Genomic DNA, 10,814 nt, shown 5'->3' on the forward strand with positions numbered 1-10,814 from the left:
GAGGTCACATACCAGGTCATTGGGGGAGGATTCTCAAAAGGGACACATTTGGGCAGAGGGCTTGGGACCTTCCACGACCTTATTGGGCAGTAAACTTGAACAAGGGGAGCCATGGAGGAAAAGGTGACTGAAGACACCCCCTGGGGACTCTCGCCAGAGGTCGATGAGGATCTGCAGGTGGCCGGAGAACCCGGGTGAGCAAGGGGAGGGGGAGAGGCCGAGCAAGTAAAATTCACACTGTTACCGGTAGGGTGACTCATTTGTGCCAACAGGCTGGGTGAGACATAGAGAAACTCTGGGTACAGGAAGATCAGATGGGATAACGAATTTGAAAGTTCTTTGAAAATGGTAAATCAATCTAAGAGTAGGGGCTCTGGCTTCAAATAGACCTGGATGCAGAGCCTGCTTCTGGAACTTACCTGTAAGCAAGTGGCTTAACCCCTGGAAGCTTCAGTTTGCTCATTGGAAAGGAGGGGGCGGGAGCCATAGCTGCCTCAGTGGGTTGCTCTGAGGATCCAGCCACCAAATGTGGATAATGTCTGGTCCAGAGCCTGGCATGTGGCCATCCATGGTAGCCGCAGTGATGGGGAGAAAGAAGTTGGGCCCTCGGCCGGCAGAGTCTTCCCTCACAGTGTCTTCCTGTCTAGTTCATACCCATCTTCCGGCCTTGCAGTTTCCCTGAGACAGAAAGGCCCTGTGCCTTCTCTACATGCTCGCAACTTTCTATTGAAGCCCTTCTCACGGCACTTCTCAGAGCAGACCTTGCATTTACTACTACTTCCCGAGCATGCCTGACAAAGCCCAGTCTAGGTCTCCCTCGTCCCTGCCCACCGTGCCCGCACACAGCCTCCACCCTGTCCAGAGAGACACCACGGAGCAGTGAGATGGCCAGCAAGCAGAGACAGCAGCTGGGAGACAACTGTCCCAGCCCTGATACCAGAACAGAGTATGTCATTTGCACTAATGAAGTACAGAGGAGAAAGGAATTTGTAAATGCATTTTTTAAACAATTCTACAAACTTCTTTTGATTGATACAATTGAATTCATATTTTTTTTTAATGAACACAGTTTCCTGTTTGTTTTGTGTTTAGGCCCTGCTACAGATGAAATGAACAAAAACTTCCCATAAAACCCACTGGCTTAAGTGGTTGGTAAGTCCACATGGAATGTTTGTTAACCAGTCAGACAGGGAAAGTTGGCCCAGTTGTAGGAAGCCCTATCACCGGGCATCAACAAAGGCCAAAAGAGATAAAGAGAAAAAGCATCTACTCTCAGAGCCTGGAGAATTCCAGAGCTGGCACTCATGGGCCCCTAAGCGGCAGGTTGCTCTCCTGTAAGATGGAGGAAGCAGAGCTTACCTCACAAGGACATGGAGAGGTTTGAGGATAATGTGCCCAGAGCCTCGCTCAGCACCCGGCAGGTGGGGGGCACTCAACAATGCCAGCCACCCTTACTCCACTAGCTGGCAATGACATGAACTTATTTTCTGGGCTTCCTACCTGACAGTTAAAATGAGGTGTACATAAGAAAATGAACCATGTTGGGGCACCTGGGTGGCTCAGGCCATGATCCCGGGGTCCTGGGATCGAGCCCCACCTTTGGCTCTCTGCTCAGTGGGGAGTCTGCTTCTCCTGTTCCCTCTACCCCTGCTTGTATTCTCTCTTTTTGCTCACTCTCTTTGTCAAATAAAAAAAATAAAATCTAAAAAAAAAGATAAGAAAAGAAAACAAACTCTATCTATCACTAAGAGTGGGCCCAATACCTCTTAACTGGATAAACCTTTCAAAATCAAGATTTTGATCTTGAGTCTCTGTTAAATGGGTGTAGAGCAGAAGACCCAGTGGGAAGTCCAAGAAGAACTGGGCGGGGCAGGATCTCCCAGAGCTAAATGCCTGTCTGCCAGGGTTTTCTTCAGTAAGAAAGTTCAGGGATTACTTTGACCAGGCAACTGAACCTATGCTTTGTCCATTACTGATGACCCTGAAAACCAACCAACCAACCAACCAACCAACCAAGAAATAAAACCATTTATCTTCTTAGTGTTCACTGAGCTGAGAAGACTCCCTCCCTCCGTTCACCCTCCCTTCCTTGCATCCTCTCCATCAATGTGAAGCCACCATCTACCTGCTAATTTCCCTCATCTAACTCTTCAGGACAGAAATGCCTGTGGTGTTTCTCTGCCCTTCTTCCTGCCTGTCACAGGGTAAATACACTGCCCCTTTGTGCCCCTGATCTGCAGCCAGTGTGACTGGCCCCAGTGTCTCAAGGCTGAATAGCCTGGCTCTGGCTGCGTCTGATCCTTGGGCAAGCCCTGGGTCATCCCCACCCTCTGCCTTCTCCTAATGCAGATGCAGTGGGAGCAAGTAACACCTCGGGCCCCTTCCGGCTCTGCCATTATAACCTCAAGGAGGCCTGGGGCCTGTGGGCCTGGGGCCTCAGTCCTGGGACCTGACCCACTGGGGTTCCCTTCCCTACTCCACCACTTACCACTGCGTGGCCTTGAGTCAGGTATACAATCACCAGTGGCTCCACAGGGGGCCAGACATCCCTTTTAGGGTCACAATGAAAGATGTTACATAGTAAAGATTTATACTTGTGCCCATACACAATTTAAGCACTCATGAATGCTTTCTACTATTGTATTGTGCAAAAGAGGGAGCAATGGCACACCAGACCCATCTCAGGCTGACAGTGGGGACCTGTCCCAGGGTCTGCCACTTCATGAATGCAGCAGCCCTATTTGCCAGCATTCTGGCATCCCGTGATGTAACACTAGTGAAGGAGTGAGGTACAGTGGCTTCTAGAGGAGCTCAGTCGAGGTCAGGGTCAGTCCCGCCGCCCTGGGTACCCAAGAGTCTCCTGCCCTGGTGCAGGGATGGACAGATTGTGTAATTGCTAAATCCTGTGTGCCTAACAGAGGACTAGTGAGCACAAGCCCAGCCTGCAGGCAAAGAGATCCAATGAGGTTTTCAACGTGGCCAGGCAAACAAGATCGCGCAGCTGGATCCAATCTGCAGGTCTAATTATGGGACTCCCCACACAGTGTGGGTCCTTGCTGTGGGCCTGAGCCATGGCCCTCATCGTCATGTGTATGTATCAGCACCCAAGACAGCTTAAAGAGATCTAATTCTCACACCAGTCAATGTGCCTTTTTAAAGTGTGCGATTATTTTTTTTCCCTACCATAGTTGTAGAGTTGTATGACCATCACCAGTCAAATTTAGAACATCTTCAGTACCCGAAAAACAAATGCTCTCCTCATGAGTGGTCATTCCTCTTCTCTTCCTCTGTCTAGCCCCTGGCAACCACTGATCCACTTTCTGTCTCTGTAGATTTGCCTATTCTGGACATTTCATATAAATGAAATCATAACAGCATGTGGTCTTCTCTTACACCTTTCTTTCACTTGGCATTTTGTTTTCAAGGTTGATCCATGTTATGACATCTATCAGTACTTCACCCCCCTTTTTCATGGCCAAATAATACTCTGTCATGTGGACAGAACACATTTTGCTGATCCATTTATCTGTTGATGGACTATGGGGTAGTTTCCACTTTCTGGCTTATGTGAACACTGCTCCTCTGAACATTCACGTGCAGGTGTTTGAGTAGATACAGGTTTTAACTTCGCTTCTGAAAGTACCTGGGGGCTCCTGGCTGGCTCTATCAGTTAAGTGATCGACTCTTGATTTCACCTTGGTTCGTGATCTCAGGGTGCTGAGATTGAGCCCTGTGATGGGTAAGCCCTGAGTTGGGCTCCGAGCTCAGCACAGAGTCTGCTTGAGATTCTCTCTCTCCCTCTGCCCCTCCCCCTGTTCACACGGGTCCTCTCTCCATCTCTCTCTTTCTCTCTCTCAATAAATAAATAAAGTCTTTTTTAAAAGATTTTATTTATTTATTTTGACAGAGTCACAAGTAGGCAGAGAGGCAGTCAGAGAGAGAGGAAAGGAAGCAGGCTCCCCGCTGAGCAGAGAGCCTGATGCGGGACTCGATCCCAGGACCCTGGGATCATGACCTGAGCCGAAGGCAGAGGCTTTAACCCACTGAGCCACCCAGGCACCCCAAATAAATAAAATCTTAAAAAAAAAAAAAAAAGGCAGCACCTAGGAGTGGATGGCTGGCTCATATGGCAAAGTGGCTATTAGGGTTATAGTAAGTGCTGTACTGCATCTTTTTGCATTCCCACCAGAAGAGGAGAATTCTAGTTGATCCACACCCTCGCCAACATTGGCTAAGGTCAGTTTTTTTAGTTTTAGTCATTCTGATGGAGGAATCGAGGAGTCTTGTCCTTTTAATTTGCATCTCCCTGTCCAAGCTCTGAACTGCAGCAGTGAGCTGCATGGCTAGGCCTGTTCTCCCTTGAGGGGAAAAAAGACAAACAGGTGTTGGTAAGAGAAAATAGGGGGAAGAAAAGAATGAGTGTTTGGGTGGGTGGGAGCCAGCCGGATAGGGCTAGAGCAGAGAGCTGACTTAGCAGTTTGCATGGTGGCTGTCTTTGTTTTTCTAGCACATTGGAATCTCTTGGCTACTGGTCTTTGATTTCCTTTAATTAGCCTTCCCTAGTGACAGCGACAGGTCAAGATTTTTAGGAAGTGCTCCAGACGCCTCTGCCTGACAGACCTACATCCCTGGGCGTCCAGTCCTTAGGGCTGAAATGCATCCTATTTCTCATCCTCGGAGCTGACTTAGGGGCTGACAGAACAGTTGTGCCCCTGTTGACTTTTCATTCCCTGCTTCACCTCCTACACAAAGGAAGTGTATTATTTACAAAGTATCTCTATTGCCTAGAAAACATCTCATTGGGAAGAATTAAACAGTTACACATTAAAACCTTTTAAAAATGCAGGCATGCATCAGCTGCCATTAGGACACCAGCGTGGCAAACCTGTTTGGCATCTATTTGGTAGAAAAATAAGCTTCTAAAGCTTCCAGGCTTGTTTGAGGGACATTTGGTTTTAAATCTGAGCGCCCTCAGAGATTCCTTAAATAGCAATAGCCATGGTGGGGAGGGGCATTTCCTAAATGTGATGAGGACATTTTAAGAGTTTGGGACAAAGTACTCAGAAATCAATACCTAACCAACTAAGCTTGTGATCCCAAGCAGGATACAGATCTATAAAGAAGTAAATGATAGGATGGTGTGATAGCTATTATGACAGAGAAATGGACAGGGCATAGAAAGCAACTGTTTGGAAGATGGTTTAGGGCTATCTGACAGAAAAGGGGACATTGCAGTTCAGCTTTGAAGGATGAATAGGAGTTCGTTAGAAGATACGAGAAGGAACAACCTACCAGTGTGGAGAGCATGCATAAGGCACTAAGATGTGACACCACGCAGGTTCAGGAAACTGTGGGTCCTTAAGTGAGTCTAGACCATAGGGTGGGTAACAGAAATGGTAGGAGTGAAGCTGCTGAGCTCCACGGAGCCGAGATCCCAGAGAACCTTGACAGCCAAAATAAGGAGCTCGGGCCATAACCACTATAGGATTTTGGTCAGAATATGTTCTTGAGAGAGCACCCTGGTCGCCACGAGGGGGAATGGATGGAGAGAGCAGGGCTAGGCACGATTTCACCAGGGCCACAGTGCCAGTTGTGGCCCGAGGACATGTGATATACCAAAACCATGCTGTGTACCTGGGATTGGAAGTCAGCTGGCAGCACTCCCAGGGGAGGCTGGGGTTGGCCAGGGCCCGAAGGAGGGCACAAATCCTTCCCAGTGGTCACCCAACTCATTCTCCACAACCAGAGGGAGGTGTCAACCCTCCTCCCGCTCAGGGCAGATCCTGGACACATGGTGTCCATGGAATGGACCATGACACCATGTGTCATTCTTTTTTTTTTTAAGATTTTATTTACTTATTTGATAGAGATCACAAGTAGGCAGAGAGGGAGGCAGAGAGAGAGAGAGAGGAGGAAGCAGGCTCCCTGCCAAGCAGAGAGCCCGATGCGGGGCTCGATCCCAGAATCCTGAGATCATGACCTGAGCCGAAGGCAGAGGCTTAACCCACTGAGCCACCCAGGCGCCCCGTCATTCTTATTCTAGGATGGGAAAATGGCCAGGGCTCAGTGGAGACCGGAACAACCAGAACACTCCAACTCCTTGGTACTCAAGCTCCTCATGACCCCAAATCCTAAACCTGGCTGATGACCCAGCTCGCCTCACAGCCACATCGCACCCTGGGGGCCGGACATGTCAGGACTGGTCAAAGCCTTTGCTTTTCCAGAGTTGGAAATTGAGGTACGGATGAGGCCCAGCTTGCCAAGGCTCCCAGGATTAAGAAGGGGTAGGTAGGGTCAAGACTTGGATGAGGGTCTTCAGATTCCCAAGGCCCTTTTCCAGGCTGCGTCTCACAGCAGGTCAGGAAAACGAACACTGCGCCAAGTGATAAACATACATTTTCTTACTTTCTTTTCTTATGACTGTTCCCGTTTTGCAGATGAGGTGCTGAGGCTCCTAACAAGTAATAGCTGTCCGTCGGATGTCTCCATGATGCACCAACCTGACTTCTCTGATCTGAAAACAGACTTGGATCAAAATGTCTTTCCACACTGGCAACAGTCAAGCCTGCTTTGCAAGGCAAGGACTGGTGAGGACACAGGCCTCTGGGGACCATAATGTTTTCTGCATTGGCATGGCAAATGACTTGCAAAATACCACGACATCAGGAGAGGTTTTTTTGCAACAGAGCTCTTGTGACAAGGCGAAGAGGCCGGGATGCTCTGGGACTTGTGTTTCTTTTTAAAAATAATCATTTTTCTCCCTCTGACAGATAATTCAGATCCCAGGCAGGCGTCAGAGCGGGCAGGGGAAGCTGCCCCTCCCCCCGGCGGCACCCACTTCCTCCAGGGCCCAGGAGAGAGTGGGCCTATCTCCCAGGCCACTGCTCTCTGAGGCGGCCCCAGGTACCAGGAGTTTGTTTTATGGATGGGTCTGTCGTGAGTCAGTATGATAATGTTTCCTGTGAGAACTTTATTTCCCTGCATTGTTTGCAAAGTCTGTGTGTGCGTCTGAGCACGTAGTCCTAATCTCGGTGGAGTCTGTGCCTTGGTTCTGAGACACCCTTGAGGGTGGGGGTAGGGACCCGAGGAGACCAGACACGGGTTGTCCCGGTCCCCTCTGGTGGCAGGGAGAGGTCGGGGTGACTCACATGCTTAGGTCTTGCCTCCAGCCTGTGGTGGGCTGGCTTCTCTGCTGAAAGCCACTTCAATCAGTCATCTCTTCTTAACACTCAATGTGGCCTGGGCCTCACTGGCGGCACCCACCCGTCGCTGTCTGGGACGCTTCTGAATGAGGGCAGGAGACGACCCTCTCACTTAGCTTTCAGCTCCTTGGTTTGCAGGTGGGGGAAACCCAGGGAAGTTACGTGGTGTGTCTAGGCTGAACTGACCCCTGGGGTGGGCCCCAGTCCAGCAGTCAAGCAGGGTCTTTGGAGCTCACTGGTCCTAGGTTCAAATCCCAGCTCTCCCACTTGTCACCAGGCAGGTCACTTCATCAATCTCAGTCGCTTCGACTGACAGATGGTGTTAATCATGCTCAGCCTGCTGACCAGCTGCCAGCATGAAATCAGAGAACAGATATAGAGCAGGTGCCTCAGAAGGAGTTTGGGGAGCAGTCTTTTAGTCAGTCTTTCCTCATTTCCTCTGAAACACTGGTCGGAGCTCATGGCCTTAGCAAGGGCCACACAGCAGATGCTTCTGGGGAAGCACCAAGGGGGTGTCAAGGCGCTTTGCTCACAACAGTTCTTTTCAGACCACTTAGTCAAAGCCACTGGATTCCAGAGCTTTCCAGAACAGACAGGAAATGGCCCTGCTGCTAAGAGATGGCTATCAGTAGTAGTGAGTAGCTTAGCCAAGAGTCCGACTAGAAGAAAAAAGAAGAAGAAACTGTAAGTTGTCCGAGCTCTCCTTAACATCTTAGCTCACTGCCTGCTGGCTTCTCTGACGCCTGCCTGCCATGGCACTCAGGGGCAGCCCCACATTGTGGTTCTGTGCTTACCTGCCTTGGTGGAATATCTATTAATTCTTTCAATTCTCATTTCCATCATTTGCTGTTACAGGACTTTCTGGTGGACACCTTTTTTCCAAAGATTTTATTTTTAAGTAATCTCTACGACCTAACATGGGGCTTGAACCCACAAGCTCAAGATCAAGGGTCCACATGTTCTACCTACTGAGCCAGCCAGGTGCTCCGGAGATTGGGTGTTTTGATCTGCCCAACATTTACCTCTTCTTTTTCTAGAATCAGAACCCAGGTTTGGTTTTGATCCCCTTCCCCAACCCGCACTAAACACCGTCTTTATAACTGTCGATACTATTTTTGGCTAAAAGGAGGGCATATGATCCCAGCCAAACTAATCAGACGCCCTTCTTCTGGGATCTGAATGTCAAGGGAGGATAACACAGGGACTGAAGATAGGTCCAGCTGCTTTCTTCCATAGAGGTTTCCTAAACAGATGAGCCGGGTCTGCTGCTTCATGGACCCACAGAACTGCTTTTTACCTACCCTTTTTGTGGTGTGATCTGCAGGCTCTCATCCCATAACTTCCCAGTCCATTTTGTTTGCCTTAAATTTACAGTTGTAACTTACAATGGACACAACCTCAGTAGTGCACAGTCTGCATACAGTAGCTCCTTTATCCATGGAGGATACGTTCCAAAACACTCCGCAGATGCCTGAAACTGCAGACGGCACCAAACCCTACATGGGTTGTGTTTTTTCCTAAACATATGTATCGATGAGAAAGTTTTATTTATAAATTAGGCACAGTAAGAGATTAGCAACAACAATAATAAAAATACAAGAATTGTAATGATCAACTGTAATTAAAGTTATGTGATGGTGTCTCTCAAAATACCTCAGTGTACTGTACTCACCCTTGTTCTTGTGATGATGTGAGATGATAAAATGCCCACGTGATGAGACAAAGTCAGGGGAGTGACGTCGGCACTGTGACCTAGGGCTGGGCCACCTCTGATCTGATAATAATGTCGGAAGGGGCATCGTCTGCTTCAGGAGCATTCTTGACTGTGGGTGACTGAAATCATGGAAAAGGAAACTACAGATAAGGGGGGACCACTGTATATATACATTGATACCTTGCCTTCTCAATTTATCTCATGAGCAGGGGCTGAGTTGTTTATTCATTCAACAAACCACAACCAAATTCCTACTTGTACTGGTCTGTTTTGGGAATTGGGTGTTTGGAAAGGAAAACACAGTACTTGCCTCCAAGTAGTCTGAAGTCTGGTCCACCCTTGGGAAAATGTTCAAGTTACTCCTCAGTCTGTCACTCATAGAATAATGCTAGTTGGGCATCTCCCGTGGGCCAGGTGCTCTGCTGGGGTGGGCTGACAAGGTAGAGGATGGAATCTTTGTCCACACCTCAGCACAGCAATCTGCACAAGGAAGGGGCTAAAAATGAACTCGGGGTTCCAGAAGGTCAGAGTCTGAGGCCATCCAGAATCCACACGGTTCTACTGATTTTTGAACAATCCTGTGGGGTACTGGGGACCGAGTACTGTGGCTTCATAAAATACTCTAGTATTTTACAGCTTTATTGAGGTGTAATTTACATACCATAAAATTCACCCATTGGAAGTGTACGATTCAAGGCTTTTTAGAGAATCTACGATGTTGTGCAACTATCACCACAATCCAGGTTTAGAATGTTCCCGTCACCCTGTGAGGTTCTCTCGCCCCTGTCTGCGGTTGATCCCTGCTTGAAGCATTCTATTTTTTTAAAAAAGCTAAAAGAAAAATTGAGAACCAGCCATCTGTTCTAACCCACTTTCTCCGCCGATGGGGAAGCTGAGATCCAGAGAAAAGAAAGGGCCCTGCTGAGGACATGGAACTAGCCAGCAGCATTGCTGAGATTCGAGGCCAGAGCAGCCTGACTGCAAGGCCGGCTTCTTTTCACTCACGGGAGACAGTGCCAGTTGTGGTTAAGGGTCCCAGAACCGTGCAGTTTGAGCTCAAATCCTGCCTCCCTCGTTTATCCGCTGTGTGACCATGGGCAAGCTGCTCAACCACTTGGGGCCTCAGTTTCTTCGCTGGCTCGTGTGCAGAAGAACGGTACCTACCTGAGAAGGTTGGCGTGTGGATTCCCCGAGATCACAAATACGAAGGCACTTAGCACAGGACAGGACACGGAGTAAGTTCTCGGGGAAAGTTGGCTAATAATGATCATTTCACCACATCACTGTCTCCCAATTTCCCCTCAGAAATTTGGAAGTGAAAAAGACAGTGATGAAACAAAACCAGTCGAGGCCCCAAGTGGCACTGCATGTACGGAGGCAGCTTTCTAAGAACGTGGTGCAACACCCTACCCTAGGGCATCATAGCCCTTGCTCGGCGGATGGAGCAACTGCCGGGGGGCGTTGCTCAAGCTGCCCGGGACCCAGCCGGGAGACGCGGCGGTTGCTGTTCCTTCCTCCCCAGTTTCAGCATTGCCCAACAGGCCCACAACAGACACATTTCATCAGCGTCCAGGGAGCCTGGCTCCCTTCCCACTCCCACCCTGAGGGGCCAGATGTGGGATTCTGGCAGCGGGTCAGGAGGGGCCAGGCTCCGCCCCCTGCCCCGCCCTGCCCCGGCCGCCGCGCCTCAGCCACGGAGGAGGAGAAGGGGCAGGGCACCCAGGAAGGAAGGGGACTTAGCTTAGCACGGGGCTGCATGCTTTGTGTGTGTTATCTCTGTCAGCCGAAGAAGGAAGCTATTAATATCTTACCCCATGACAGCTGAGGAAACCGAACTTCAGAGAAGAGGGTGGGGGTAGGGGTCCGCCCAGGTAGGGAGCTCCCGAAAAACACGCCCT

The 10,814-nt window shown here is 49.4% G+C and overlaps 1 long non-coding RNA gene across 3 annotated transcripts; it reads right to left on the minus strand.

Moving 5' to 3' along the window:
- Positions 1 to 5,831: 5,831 nt before the first annotated feature.
- LOC309854936 lies at positions 5,832 to 10,499 on the minus strand. 3 transcript variants are annotated; one of them, XR_014306494.1, is made up of 4 exons: positions 10,081 to 10,499; positions 9,227 to 9,412; positions 8,875 to 9,035; positions 5,832 to 8,698 (listed from the first exon to the last, which is right to left on the minus strand). It is a non-coding gene; the product is annotated as an uncharacterized lncRNA (long non-coding RNA). The 3 variants fall into 3 exon arrangements; XR_014306493.1 differs by having other exon boundaries at positions 5,832 to 9,035; positions 9,227 to 9,396; XR_014306495.1 differs by having other exon boundaries at positions 5,832 to 9,035.
- Positions 10,500 to 10,814: the final 315 nt, after the last annotated feature.

The sequence above is a fragment of the Mustela nivalis genome (assembly GCF_964662115.1).
Source record: "Mustela nivalis genome assembly, chromosome: 1".
In the NCBI taxonomy this organism is placed as follows: Eukaryota; Metazoa; Chordata; class Mammalia; order Carnivora; family Mustelidae; genus Mustela; species Mustela nivalis.